We start from the raw sequence: 15,975 nt of genomic DNA, 5'->3' as shown, positions 1-15,975 counted from the left end.
CCATTTTAATTCTGTGGTTTCTGGACCCCCATAGCCTATCAAGACATTGAAAGAACAAAGAGCTGCAAACGCATCTTTCTTGGCACAATGCCTTCATCAGTTGCGTGTCTTGTGGTCATCTGTCCCACATCTCACGCACCATGACAAGTCTGTGTGACTCCAGACCACACATTTCTTTCTAGCAGCTTTGTGAGGCTCCAGCCAGGCAGCAGGCCTAGAACTAGTGCTCCATTCCCCCAGTTAACTTGGAGCTATGGTGTCAGCAGTCCACAGAAGTGCCTGGTTGGGCTGCTAGAGTGGTTATCACTTACATCCCACAGTTCAACCTTTCGAAGAAGATGAATTTAAAACTGTCAAATTTCTACCTCTGCACTAAACTTGCCCATAATATTCTGAGCAAAGATTCCTGAAAACTTGGTCAAGAAGCTATCAAACCTAATTTCTTTGAGAGCTCAAGTCATTTCCTTCTCTGTTGATTTATAAGTTACTTCCATATATAATTAGATGAATGACATACTGTATACAACTTTGGAAAGCCCCTGGATTGCAGCTTTTAACCCAGTTCTACTACAAGGAGAAGGGAAAGTGGAAACTTCACACAGGAGATATTATTTGAGAATTTGAGCCAGAATGTGTGTATACTGAACTCATGTAAAGTAAGTATTTTACTAGGTCAGTCTTAATCTTAGAACATTAAAATATGCTCTTGCTCTCTTCCAAATATAACAACATCTTTCTTTTTAATTTTTTATTAGATATATTTATTTACTTAAATTTCAAATGTTATTCCCTTTCCCGGTTTCCTGTCCATAAGCTCCCATCCCCTCCCCCTGCCCCATATGGGTATTCCCCTGCACTGGGAGTCCAACCTTGGCAAGACCAAGGGCTTCCCCTTCCACTGGTGCCTCAACAAGACTATTCTCTGCTACATATACAGTTAGAGCCCTGGGTCAGTCCGTGTATAGACTTTCGGTAGTGGTTTAGTCCCTGGAAGCTCTAGTTGGTTGACATTGTTGTTCTTATGGGGTTGCAAGCTCCTTCAACTCTTTCAATCTTTCCTCTAATTCCCCCAAAGGGGGTCCTGTTCTCAGTTCAGTGTTTTGCTGCTAGCATTGACCTTTGTATTGGACATGATTTGAATGTGTCTCTCAGGAGAGGTCTATATCCAGTCCCTTTCTTTTTAAAATATTATTTTCTATTTTCTTTTTAAGATTAGTATATGATTACATAATCTTCCTCTTTCTTTTTTCTCACACAAACCATCCTGTATATCACTCCTTGCTCCTGTTCAAATTCCTGTCCCTTAATTGTTGTTACATGCATATACATATATTTTCCTAAATATAAACCACTTAGTCTGTACAATATAATACCTTTAAGTAAATGATGACTTTGTATCTATACTTTAGATGCCCTTTGAAAATTAGTTCTGTTTCTCTTTCTGTTGAATCCCTCTTTAAGGGCTTAATTAAAAGACATGTAGGAGACAATTTATGTGTTGAAGAAATTTATGTTCATGGGTATCTAGGTTTTTTGTTTGTTTGTTTGTCTATCTTGCCAAAAATTTGGATATCCTATCTTCCACTAAATGTTCTTGTTCAGAAAACTCTCCCATACTAAAAAAAGAAAACAAAAAGAAATTGTTTTTTGGAGCAGTAGTTCAGAAATTCTCAGTCCTTTCCTAGCTCTGTGCTCCTTAAATCATAATCCCTGGTAAAATGTCTTTTTTCAAAGCAACTAGAAGCATAACATAATTAGAAATGGGAAATGTACTGACCATTCACTTTGCCAGCACAGGTCCAAAATTGTTCCCTGGAAAGTCTTAGGCCAGAATCATTTGAAATTAAAAAAAAATTACACTTCCAAAAGACAATTATGTGGCTCAGTCCGGAGGCAGTTGCTAGGAAGCAGGAGAACTTGAGTTCATTCTCCAAAAGCTACCCAAAAAAGCCAGGTGCAGGTGTGTTCTTGGAATGCAGGCACCGGGGAGGCGCAGGTAGGTGAAATGGGAGACTTGCAGGCCAGCCAAGTGAACTAGTTCTCAACCTTCTCTGTTTCAAAATAAAAAAAAAAAACACATGATGTGTAGCACCTGTGAAATGAGACCTGAGGTTGTCTATCAGCCTTCACATGCACCCATACACACATATGCACCTGCACATATACCCAGAAAAAGAAAGCAACATATTATGTACACTCTTATATAATGCCCACTGTGTGGTATGGAATCAATTCACATGTGAAGCACACTAATATTTTCCACAGAAATACATGTGTATTCACATTAAATAAGACTGTGATAGACTTGAAGCATGCATAGAGTTCAACCTCCCAGAAGGAGCTAAAGGGGTTTGCAACCTCCTAAGAACAATACCAACCAACCATACCTCCTAGGGACTAAACCACCATCCAAACTGTACACATGGACAAACCCATGGTTCGAGCTACATATGTAGGAGAGGATGACCTTGTTGGGCACCAAAGGGAGGAGAAACCCTTGGTCCTGCCAAGGCTTGGTCCCCCAGTATAGGGGAACATCAGAGTGGGGAGGCGGGAATGGGTAGGCAGATGGGGGAACACCCTCATAGAAGAAGGGAGAGGATGGAATAGGGGGTTATGGACAGGAAATCGAGAAACGGAATAACATGTGGTCCAGAAACTTTCAAATATGGAGTGGAGAAAACTCAGTTCTGAAAGATAGACAAAAGTAAAGTTTTAACATTTAACTCTGAAGAGAAGTTAAATTCTGAATGTAAGCCCTTTGACTGGTGATATTCTGCTGAATGTGTAAATAGTAGAGAGAAAGGAAAAGCTCCTCTTTCAGTGTAAATACTTTCATTGTAGATAGTTTTTTGTTTGTTTTTGTTTTGTTTTGATATTTTCTTTATTTACATATTAAATGTTATCCCCTTTCCTGGTTTACCCTCTGGAAACTCCCTATCCCAACACCCTCCCCCACCAACCCACCCACTCCCTACCATCTCTCTGCCCTGGCATTCCCCTATACTGGGGCTCTCAAAGGACCAAGGGCCTCTCCTCCCATTGATGCTGGACAAGGCCGTCCTCCACTACATACACTGCTAGAGCCATGGGTCCCTCCATGTGCACTCTTTGGCTGGTGGTTTATTTCCTGGGAACCCTGGGGGGTTTGGTTAGTTGATAATATTGTTCTTCCTATGGAGTTGCAAACCCCTTCAGTTACTTCAGTCCTTTAACTCCTCCATTGGTAACCCCATTCTATGTCCAATGGTTGATGGCAAGCATCCACCTCCATATTTGTCAGGCTCTGGCAGAGCCTCTCAGGAAACAGCTATATCAGGCTCCTGTCAGCATGCACTTCTTGGCATCTGCATAATGTCTGGGTTTAGTGACTGTATGTGCAATGGATTCTCAGTGTGGCAGTCAGTCTCTGGATGGCCTTTTTCAGCCTCTGCTCCACACTTTGTCTCCTCCTGTGAGTATTTTGTTCCCACTTCTAAGAAGGACTGGAGCACCCACACTTCGGTTGTCCTTCTTCTTGAGATTTATGTGGTCTGTAAATTGTATATTGACTATTCCAAGATTTTGGGCTAATGTCCACTTATTAGTTGGTGCATATTATGTGTGTTCTTTTGTGATTTGATTAACTCACTCAGGATGATATGTTCTAGTTCCGTCCATTTGCTTAATAATCTCACCAGTGAGAATGGCTAAGATCAAAAAATTCAGGTGACAGCAGATGCTGGCGAGGTTGTGGAGAAACACCTCAATTGTTGGTGGGATTGCAAACTGGTACAACCACTCTGGAAATCAGTCCAACAGTTCCTCAGAAAATTGAAAATAGCTCTACCTGAGGACCCAACTATACCACTTCTGGGAATATTCTTAAAAGATGCTCCAACTATGCTCATAGCAGCCTTATTTATAATAGCCATATGTCCTTCAACAGAGGAATGGATACAGAAAATGTGTTACATTTACACTATGGCTATCAAAAAACAATGACTTCATGTAGCCAGTTTCAAACTGGACTGTAAAGTTGCTGAATGGGCTCAGGTTGAGACCTCCCAGTGACAGTCATTAACCAGTTAGATCCAGCCCCAGAAAACAACTGTCAAAATCATGTTGTCCTTTATGGCTACCCAGTTGTATGAGAGCAATCTGAAGCTGATAAAAGATGACTTGTGATTAGAAGGATGCACTTTTGTGCTTAAAATAACAAATGTGCCAGTGTGCGATGAGTTTCTCATTTTTACATAGGGGTCCAAGGACAACCTTTGGGAGTTGGTTCTCTCCTTCCACCATACTCATGTCAAAAATTAAATTCAGATATGGCAGAACTATCCTGCCAACCCAACTTTCACTTTTAAAATGACTTGAGAAACTATAGGATCAGAAACCGATTTCTTTAAAACCCAGTACTATGACCTACTGTATGCCTTTGGCAAGGGTACTTTGTCTATTTTTTTTCTTGGTGGTAAAAATTATAAATGTTTGAAATGTAGAACATGTTTTGAGATATGCATTTAAGTTACTAAGCAAATCTAGCTACTATATGAATTACCTCAGGTAATTATTGAGGGTGAGAATATTTAAAATCTAGCCATTATCAAATTACTACAGTATTATCTGCTCTAGTCGCCATGCTGTAAGGTAAGTAGTTCTTTGGAATTTACTACTTCTGTCTCATGGAAATTCTCTGTCCTTGGACAGATCACTTTATTAGTCCTCCCTACTCTCTTTGCAATCATTATTCTACTCTGTTTTTATGACTCCCACATTCTCAGTCCTAATTGATTTATTGGTAAGACTCTAAAATATCAGAAGCATTTAGCAAACACCAGGTAAAGATTTAAAATATAAAAAAATGAGCATATTTGGCATATAAACAAACTATAAATTATTTTTTTGTTTTGGCTTCTGTATTACTCACTTCTTTCTTCCTGTCCTTACTCCTCAGAAATTTGCAATGAAGTCAGAATGTGGAGCACAGAGATTACTAATCGTTCAGTATTTATACTCCTGTACACCTGCACGGCTCCATTATGTAGAAGGGTCAGTTCCAGAGGAATGCAGATTGGGAGAAATGTTATTCCAACATTTGCTTTCTTTTCTATTGAAGTATTAAAATAAGAAAAAAGTATTGAAACACTCTGACCATGGCACATTCAGCCAGCTTCATGACTTGATTTTACCACATCATCCTGCAGCCTCCAAGACTGAGGAAAATGAAGTCGGGGATTGTGGAAGGGGCATGGAATGATCTGGCTTCTGCTATTGCCCCATGAATACACTTCTATAAAAGGTAGAAATAATGGGCTATAGGAGTCCATGCATCGAAACAGCTTTTGGTCCATAGGAAACAAGGAAAGTATAGGAGGCTAAATTTTAAGGTATACAAGCCTGACATTTCACATTGTGTTTGAAGTATTTGGGGGAAATAATCATATTTAAAGACATTTTTTAACAAATTCTTTATGATTTTTTTTAATTAAGAGGTAATTGTAGTTTTATCAACACACACACACACACACACACACACACACACTAAAATTGTTGGACACCACTAACAAATGAAATTGTGTTGTCTAGTGTTTTCTTTCTAGTTATCACATTTGAAGATGCATACACTGTAGTAGTTGCTTTGCAGACAGACCCAAACCAACAGTGAACAGGAAGCATGGTCCTTATTTGTAGAAGATAAATTCAATGAGTGATTATATATGGATGATGTAAATTATACAAATTGCCACTCAAGACATTTAAACCATTGGTCAAAAGGAATAATATAAAAATAGTTGTACTTTCCTACAGTTATGACTTTTGTTAATTCAAATTCGAAACTTATTTGGTGCCACAGCAAAAGTAGAAATCATTAAAAACCTACAGACACCAAAGAGCTGTCCATCTTGTTGCATGTTCGGGGCCTTTATTAAAGCAAGAGTGATACCTTCAATATTTGATTCTCCTATTTTCTTTTTTTATTGGATATTTTTTACTTACATTTCAAATGTTATTCCCTTTCCCAGTTTCCCATCCATAAACTCCTAATCCCATCCCCCTCCCCTTTCTTCTATGAGGGTGTTCCCCCTCCCCAAACAGCACTCCCTTCCCGCCTTGACATTCCCCTACACTGGGGCATTAAGATTCTCCTATTTTCAATGATATGGAAAAAGCATACTGCCCTTCATAATATACAAAACATAAAATAATCATTTCAACTTTTCATTAAAAATAATGTAACCTACTAAGTGCTATGAAATACATTACTCTGAATCATTTTCTCAGTCTCATTTGCAGATAAACTGGTGGAATCTTAGTCATGACAGGAAGGTATGATTAAGAAAACATAAATTTGCCAACAAACAGTTATAATGAAGAAAGGGGGTGTAACTGGAGTGAATGGGGAAATATCATTCCCCTCTAGTGGATATTATTAAAATTACCAGTGTCCCTCAAACAATCATTAACTCCTATCCTACCTTTTCCCTTGTAAAAGTAACTTTTATTGGCCTGATATAGTTATTGTTTCAGAGGTTTGCTGGTGAATAAGCTCACTCGTTCTAGCTTTTTCTGACTCTGGTTGACTGGTTCAAGTCAGCTGTTCTGGGCCAAACTTCTCTCCAAATTGATTGATTCTAACTGGCTTCTCTCAGCTTTCAACTGAATTGTTCTGCTTGGCCTTAAACTAACTCTGGCAATCTGTTCTAATCGCTTGGCTCATTTTCTGTTTTGTTCTGTCTTCATCTGCAACCTGTCTCTGTAAAATTGTATGGGTAAAACTTTTCTCTCCCTCTCCCTCTCCCTCTCCCTCTCCCTCTCCCTCTCCCTCTCCCTCTCCATCTCCCTCTCCCTCTCTCTCTCCCTCTCCCTCTCCCTCTATCTCTCCCTCTCCCTCTCCCTCTCCCTCTATCTCTCCCTCTCCCTCTCCCTCTCCCTCTCCCTCTATCTCTCCCTCTATCTCTCCCTCTATCTCTCTCCCTTTCCTCCTTCTCCCCTCTCCCCCTCCCCCTACCTTTCTCTCTCTTCTCTTTCCTGTCTGCACTTATGAGAATTGAGTGTATCATAACTCTGACTCATTCTGCCAAATCGTTCTCTGAGTTTTCACTTTTTCTTCCCCTCAATTAGATGTTGCTTTTAAATATGGATGCTTCCTTCTACAAATTAACCTTACCTACATTATTTGGGATTAATGTATGTGTTCCAGCCTGAACATACAAGAGTTGGAAGGTCTCTGGATTGGATCCCTTGCCAGAGCAGCCATATTACTGGGTTCAAATTCCTCTATAATCCCTGGGCACCTTTTGACTATAATGTCCTCAAATAATCTTGTCAGTTTTTTTTAATTACTTATTATTATAAAGCTCTCTTGATCATTCAGACATTTAAACTCTTCTCTTCATAATTTGCTTTCGTATGTTCCTTGGAGGCCAATGGGGTGTGACAGAGCATTAGGATAGAAGACTGGTGAAGTCAAATCTCCTTAACCTAATGTTGGAACTCTTCACCATCCAGTTCTTTCTCCATTTCCAACTTCATATCTAGGTTCATTTGTGATTCTGGTTTTCTCAGTGCAGAACTTCTTAGCAATCATATTCTAAACAAAATCTTTTTAGTCTTTTTTAAATGTGTGTTTCTATGGCCCTTATTTGTACACTTATGGTTGAATTTACTAAAAACATGTATCTATCATGCATGAAAATATCTTCCCATTTTCACTATGTCATGAGCTTCTGAATGGCAAAGAAAATACCTATGATCCTATGTATTTAGTGAATAAAATAAACTTTAAAAGTCAGCAAATGCACATTTAATCACTAAAAACAAGTAAGAAATGCTGACTAATTCTTAGTAGTGCCTTGATAAGTCTCTAGGTTTCTCTGTGTGTGTTGGTAACAGCAAGTTTAATAATACTCATTTTAATCACATAGCATTTTATAATGTAGAAGTGTTCTGATGGTTCAGCAGGAGTTTGGGTTTCTAGATGAATCACAGCTAAAAATAGTAAAAACAAAGGAACAACTAACATATTGGTTCTGAATTATTTTCTTACAAACCAGGGACAAGGAGACGGAACACTAGGGAACGTTACAGATTAGGTAACACTGTGTTATGGCAAGTTATTTCTTTTCTGTAAGGATTAAAACTGAAAGGACTTCATTATCATGCCATGGAGCTGGCCTGTTTGGGAAATATAGCCCTCATCTTTGTTATCCTGATTTCTCAGGAGCTCAGATAAACAGCTTAGTATCTGCTTTGCTTTGTGGAGTAGAACATGGACAACTCCACCTTTATTTGTAATCTAATCCTTTGGAGCACCATGTATAAGCTTAGTCTAAAACAACGGTGCCCTTAATTTTTGTTAAACAATTTATCTTGAAAGGGAAGATAATTTTTACAATATCTTTCCACTTAAAATCATATAATTTTTGCTTTACAACAAAAGAAAATTGATTGCAAAATTATTTTCTAAGTGTAAGATTTTATGTGCATTAAATAGACCAATTAGGTCTTATGGGTCTGTTGCTTTACTGAAATTTCAAATAGCCAAACCACACACATGTACACACACACACACACACACACACACACACACACACACACACACACCAAATAGAATGAAATGAAGTGCAAGTAATTAAACCAAATGCTTCTGGGTTTTGACTTTTATTAATTTCTACATTTCCCAACAGATAAGAAAAATATCCTTACTAATTTGGTGGTCACATGTTCAAGTAGTATCAAGGACAGGATTACTCTATTTAATGTGGTAGCATTGTAAATCATTCATTCTATTTCATTATTATTCAATTCAGTTTTACAATCCTGAAAGCTGAGATATAATTCTTTATATATGATAGAGTCACTAAAAAAAACTTTGGCATTGACAGAGACTTATTGACTGCTTATTAACAAAACAGTAAGAAATAGAAAATGCATATGTATAAAACAATCAATCATTTCAGAATTCCTCCACACAAGGATTTGCATGTTAACTAGCAAAGCTTTATGAATCCCCAGTGCTGTGCCATTTCAGAAGGCTTCACTTGCTACAGTATTGAAGGCTCTGGTTCTGAGCTAAGCAATGCTTTTTGTGGTGGTCTTCACACTGAAAGTCATTACAGAGAGTGTGTGGCCAGAGCATGGCTTGTTCTCTGTGGCTAGTGATTTTTCCAGTGATCTTACTCTCAGTAAGCTTAAACATAAAAAGTTAAAATAAAGGTAAAGTCACCAATGTGCTTTAAATGTGTGCCACAGATCTCATCACTCACTGACTTTGCAGAGGCTTCCTTGGTACTATTGCTCTGGTTGCAGATGCTTGCTAAATAAAGCACAGCTCTGTCAAATTCAAGAGAGTTGAGAGAAAGGTATTCATCCTCAGAGATGGAACTGTCAAGCATGAACTCATCTGAAACTTCAGAAATGGCACTCTACTTCTCCAGGATTCTAAAAAGTCAGCATTAAAGGGTACGAGAAGACTGCTTCTGGTTTATTCTTGGTTGTGCTAGAGAAATCCACAAGTGTAGTGAAGCTCTTAGACCATTGCATATACTAGTTGCTGCTCTTTTGAAGAGCTCTCAAAGTGAGACACTGAAGAAAATTCCAAACATCCCAATGAATGAGTAATATCCTGTGAAGAACTGCACTTAATATATCTGATAAATCTTCAGGCATGTTTTTTAATTAACATTATTGATAGAACTAACCAGTGAGCTATTGGTAGGAACATTCAAAGTAGTTTTCCCTCTGTAGTTATTTGTTTATTTTAACTAGGTTTAAGCAACCACATCAACAACATTCATGGAAAAGGTGGTTATATTATATACTCACAGCCTCTTTTCTTGTCATGTCATAAAAATAACTGCTTACAGTGTAACAGTTATTTCTATAACATTATATATAAAAATGATAGAGTAGATGGATAGAGATATACATAGAGGTAATAAAGATGATAGATTGATGATAAATGGGTGATAGATGATAGAGAGATAAATAGGTGGTAAATGTAAATATGATATATGATGTATAGATATAAGTAGATAGACTGATAGATATTTAATAGAAAGATGATCAAGAGACAGAGAAAAACGGAAAAATAGATGATACACAGTACGAGGCACTGTAATTTAGAGGTAATTTTAAGTACACAGCAAGAAGTGCATAGGTTATAGACAAACGTGGCACTAGTTTAAATAAATAACTTGAGTATTTATGGATTATGCTATGCACTCCAGGTATTTTAACAAATCTCCTTGGATACAGGAAATAAGTGTAATCCTTCCACACTGGAGTATCGTAACAGAAGAGAGGCAACTGGGGCACTTCAGAGCCTCAGTTTAACATAGCAAGGTTGCCCATTTCCTATGCATGTGGAAAACCTAGAAATAAACCCATATTTGACCCTCCAGGCAAGTACGTACAAAGGGAGGAGGCTGCTCCAACAACAGGGGAATTGTGGGCGAAGAGAAAAGCAGAGGGTTTTGTTGCCTCAGGTCTAAGTGTCTTCCTAGAGACGTTAGTCCACAGACTGATCCTCTGAGTGACAGCATTTTCAGGTTCCTCTGATGCCACGTCTTACTTCTCCATACATCTTCCCATGCCCACTTCTATGTTACTGTGCTTCTCTGTCCATGAGTCCCACAGGCACTATTGTCTACTGTCTACAGGTAAATCTGAGTCCAGTGGGAATAAAGCCTATAGAAAATGTCAGGAAACTTTTACTCTCTTGGCAGTACCAGGGCCTCTGTGAACTTTTCCCTTAGGCCATGAGTTTTCATTGCTTTCAGCAGGGATCAGCAGGCAAAAAGGAATGGTACACAGAGGCAAACTTACAACCCACCTCTTAAGCGCTTCAGGAAATTGACCAACTTCAACAGCTAACACTACTTGGGAAGGCATAAATCTGTGTATTGGCTACTCTTATTTTGTAAACTTGGGTCTGAAAGTCCAGGAAATTATCCTCTTACTCGTGAAACAATAAATAGAGTTCACTTCCACATTTGACTACTGTACAGAGATTAGTGGATTCTCTTAGGTACATAGTGTTTTATTTTATTAACTTATTCTATACAAGAAAGAATAGTGTTCTCAGTAGTCAAATGACATGAAACTGTTGGGAATAAATTGCATACTAAGAAGTCTCCTTTAAACTTTAATGTGTATGGTTTTCCTCATTTTCCTGAACCTAGTATACCTACAAGCATTTGAACCTCAATCTAACTGGTACAAAATGTAATCACGCTTGGCCTATTTCTTGAATCTCTCTCTACTTATACCAATAATACTATTTCCTTTGCTCTTTTATAATCAAACCCTGTGTAGATAGACCTTTATTCACAGAAGAATTCCTCATACAGTGAACATTAAAAGTGTTTCCCCAAACCAAAAAAAAAAAAAAGTCTAGAAGAACTTTTGGTTAACTGTATCGTGATAATTATTCTGGCTTTGTCTTTTCTTCGTCATTCATTCAGCATATATGTCATTATGATGCAATTTTTATTCATATTATATTTATATTAGTATTTCACACTGTCCCCCATCCATTTCCCCTGGTGCCCTTCAATCTTCCTCAACTTCATGATTTCTTCTTCCTTTTTACTGAGATTTACACGTATACACATATATTTATAAAAATACAACCTGCTGAGTCTATTTACGGAGTTTTCCTGTATATATATGCATATCGTATATCTATATCTATATACGTGTGTGTGTGTGTGTGTGTGTGTGTGTGTGTGTGTCTTAGTTAGGGCTTTATGGCTGTGAACAGATACCATGACCAAGGCAACTCGTATAAGGACAACATGGAATTAGAGCTGACTTACAGGTTCAGAGGTTTAGTCCATTATCATCAAGGTGGGAACATGTCAGCATACAAGCAGACATGCTGCAGGAGGAGCTAAGAGTGCTACATCTTCATCTTTAGGTCTTTAGGAGAAGACTGGCTCCCATATGGTTAGAAGGAGGGTCTTAAAGCCCATGCCCACAGTGACACACTTCCTCCAACAAGGCCATTTATCCAAATAGTGCCACTCCCTGGGCCAACCATATTCAAACTATCACAGTGAATTTAGGAATGATAACATGGGATTGGATAAACTACAAAGAGGAAAGGTTTATAGACTTGCATTTATTATTCTACTATTGCATTTATTATTCAACTTAGGTACTGTGAACTTTGTTTACATATTAACTAAGATTACTTTAATTTAAATTTTATTCAAATTATAGGAAGTGTGACTAATCCAAAATACATAGTATGCATTTATGACTGTATAAAATTATTTTATTTTATTTATTTATTTTATATTTGAAGATAATAGCCATGTGATTCTTTTCTTTTTTGACATCTCAATTTGATATATGTTTCATTGTAAAGAGTGTTTATTAGTGAGAACAAAAAAGGGCAACAATTTATTGTGGGTGGAAAATTTTCAGAGGAATCAAAAGAAAACTATTTCCTTTATTATTTGCTTGTTTGTTTTTAGGGGAAGCCAAGTTGAGATGGAATTGGACTGTGAACAGCTGACTAATTTCTCACAAGATCAGGAGGTGAAGTGAGGATGAAAACCAACAGTTGAATGTGCCACACCACGGTGAGCATTCTCAGAACTAAATCAGGAAGAAAAGAATCTGTTAGGAATTAATGAAAAATGAAAAATCCATTCTAGCAGATAAAGAAATTGGAGCAGAATGACAGGAAGGGTGTGGGAAGTGCTCTGAGTCCTGCACACAGTGACAAACAGTGCTCTTTACTTATAGGTTCTGTTAAAATAAAATAACACATTGAAGAAAATATAAATAGTTTATTCTGGGTCAAATATGAGTTACCAAAGATTCAAGTTATACTGAATGACATATTCCACTGTTGATGATGGTCTGCGAACTTGTTTTTTAAAAAATCCTAGACCAAAACAAAGTCATAATTCAATATTTTATCAACCACATTGGTGGGAGCCTCAAGTAGGCAGGCTGCTGCAAAATGGAGTCTCTTTTATAGGTCTCAGATGTTGTATTTGGCTCCTTATACTCTTAGTTAGGGTGATGTTGTCTATAGGCCATCTAGGCTTAGTGTTACATTTCAGGAATATTATATACTATTCATGAGAATGTTAATTTATACATAAAAGGTAAGATATACAGCTAGTAGGACATTTAACAATGAACTAAATTGTTTTGAATCCGTACTTACAACATTTCTTCTCTTCATAGAGATGATGTTCTGGTTATCCAAAGTTAATCAGTCAGAAGGGTCTTTAATATAAATGCAAGGGACTAGGCATGTAGCTCAATGAGAGAGGGCTTTCCTAGGATGTAAAACCCTGAATTCTAACCCAAGCATAGCAAGAAAGTAAAAATAGATAAGTCATTCCATTAAAATTTACAAATGGGCTGGAAAGACGGCGCTACAGCTAAGTGTCTGCTGCTCTTACAGAAGACAATTTTTGTTCCCTGCACTCACATCAGTTGGCTCAAAATTGCCTGCAACTCCAGATCCAGGATATTGGAGGCCTTTATACCTGTACACATATGGCACACACACACACACACACACACACACACACACACACACACACACACACACATTTTTAAAATAATAAAATGTGTTTTATGTAAGAATGATGGCTCCTATCTGTAATCCCAGGACTTGAGATGTTGACATAAGAGGACTGTCTTGAGTTTAAAACCAACAGGGACTACACGGTGATTCCAACTCCAGATGAGCCTGAGCTACAGAGGGAGTCCCTGCCTCAAACACAAAGAAAATGGGCCTCCTTCTAAGAAGCTCATCAATGTTAGTAGTCTTTAATGGTAAACAAAAACATGTTTGCTGGAATCTACTAGAAGAAAGCAGCAGAGAAACTTGGGGATGTGGTTATGAGAATATTTGGGTGCTTATACATAACTTAAGGTATGTATTTCATGAAATGTTTATAGAAGATGAAAAGCCACATCGCACACAGTGTTAGAGAAAGTCTATAGAATTTAAGTTTAAGAACGTCCTCAATACTAGTCCTCTTTTAGAAAATCTACCATGTCATTATTTCAAAAGAAAACAGTAAGCTTTGGTGGAATGAAAACTTGATTATAGTTCATATCTTCCCATGATTTCCCCAAGTGCTATGAGAAGCACAACCATTGCATTCCTTGCTCGGGTTGTCTAAAGCACATAGTAAAGACATGGTTTAGAGCATATCTGTGTGGTTTACAGCCAGTGAGACCTGTTTGCATTGTCTGTGATTCTAAATGTGCTTAGGAAGTCATGGTACCTCCTTAGCTTGGGAACGAGTACAGGTTAGAAAGCCTACTGTTCTTGCTCAGGTATCAAAACAGGTCTATTAGACCCACTAGATGATGTTATTCAAATCAACTTAGCTGTTCAATATTGTATTAGCAAAATGGTGAAAATAATATTCACCTATGAAACCACACATAGTTGTCTTGATACACTGAGGAATTCTGTAAAGAAAGTTCTATATGCATGTATTTTGCTGTTATTTATATCATGGTGTTTGAGACGAGATCTCATAATATAGCTCAGGATAGCCTAGAACTCAATATGTCGCCAAAGCTGACCTGGGGGGTTGGGATTAGAGGTTTGTGCCACCATAGCCTGATTTAGGCACACTTTTTTTTTAATTTAAAATGGAAGAGTAAGGAAATCAATATATACACATACTCTTATTATTTAAAAAAAATAGTGCAATCTAATTCAAGGGTTGCAAATGGTCCTGGTTAAAGTAAATGTGTTCCCAAATAAAACCGAAATCATACGTCTCAGAAAGTAGTTGCTAGCAAAAGGGGGAGGGTGGGTTGTAGAGCTGGGTGGGAGACAGGACTGGGCAAAGTAAAGACTAATCAAAATACATTATATGCTTATATAAATTTGTCAAATAAAAATTAATGAAAAATTAGTGCAACCATAGAATAATCATGCTGTCCTATACATACATATACATGATATATGCTATATCATGCAAGTTCCTGTAGCAGGTGAATAATATTAATCCATCTAAATGGATGGCCATATTGTATTGTCTGTGGCAAAAAAAATGTTGAGCATTTTCCACTGTCACAGTTGTCTGTATTAGACTTGGAGAAGCCGAGTGACCTCATTCTCCTCGGAAGCGTTTACAGATGGTTTCCTTTTCATACAGTGTTGCTCCTTATTGTGGTAGAGGATGTCGTTTCTGACTCTAGATTTCTCCTGTTCAGTCGACCTCTTGGCTTATCTCCTTTCTAAAGATATCTGCATATTAGATACTTCATTTTTCACTGTCTGCCCTCATTCTCAACACTAAGGTTTTCCTAATTGAACTTACAGTTAAAAAATAAAAATGGAGACATCCATTAGATTTATATCTGAGCCCTTAATCTGCCAAATTTTCTGGACTTAGGTATTAAAATATACACAGCTATACAGATCCTTTTGTATATCTAACCAACATATCAAAATAAATATGTATCTAATCAACTTCTCAAACTTCCCCTCAACTCTACTTCCTAAATACAATCACAATTTTTGCAACCTGTTTCTCTGTTTCCTGGACCTTCAGCTCATTAGCACATCCTATCGGTGTTGTACCAGTGAATATTCCTCCACATTGTTATAGACTAACCCTTGAATCTCTAGCCACTATTTCAGTTACATCTTATAAAACATATATCTGTTTCCTTGTATACCATATCCCTTTGGTAAATCACATTTATCTTTTAATCTATTATCACTCTCTTCCTACTAATGAATTGGTCTAGGTTCTATTTTCAGATCCATATCTAGATAAGTATAAATATACATTGAAAACACTCAGTAACAGTAGGAAATGAGTGAATGTATAGCTTTCATAAAATTTCTTGAGAGACAAGCCTTTAATCTGTTAGGAATCAGACTGGAAATTGTGTGTCACCATTAGTGGGCCAGCTGAGGTGATGTTTACAGTTTATATATATATATATATATATATATATATATATATATATATATATATATATTCC

At 37.4% G+C, this 15,975-nt stretch overlaps 1 long non-coding RNA gene across 2 annotated transcripts in view; it reads left to right on the top strand.

The window, feature by feature from the left end:
• The window catches only part of LOC120095588 (uncharacterized), a 166,052-nt gene that overhangs the window by 28,799 nt on the left and 121,278 nt on the right, over positions 1 to 15,975 (top strand). For both annotated transcript variants that reach the window (XR_010055984.1, XR_005491119.2), the window contains exon 2: positions 12,468 to 12,575. This is a non-coding gene — a long non-coding RNA (uncharacterized LOC120095588). The remainder of the gene's footprint in view (positions 1 to 12,467; positions 12,576 to 15,975) is intronic.

This window comes from Rattus norvegicus, chromosome 11, assembly GCF_036323735.1.
Source record: "Rattus norvegicus strain BN/NHsdMcwi chromosome 11, GRCr8, whole genome shotgun sequence".
In the NCBI taxonomy this organism is placed as follows: Eukaryota; Metazoa; Chordata; class Mammalia; order Rodentia; family Muridae; genus Rattus; species Rattus norvegicus.
This window is presented reverse-complemented; position numbering and strand designations above follow the sequence as displayed.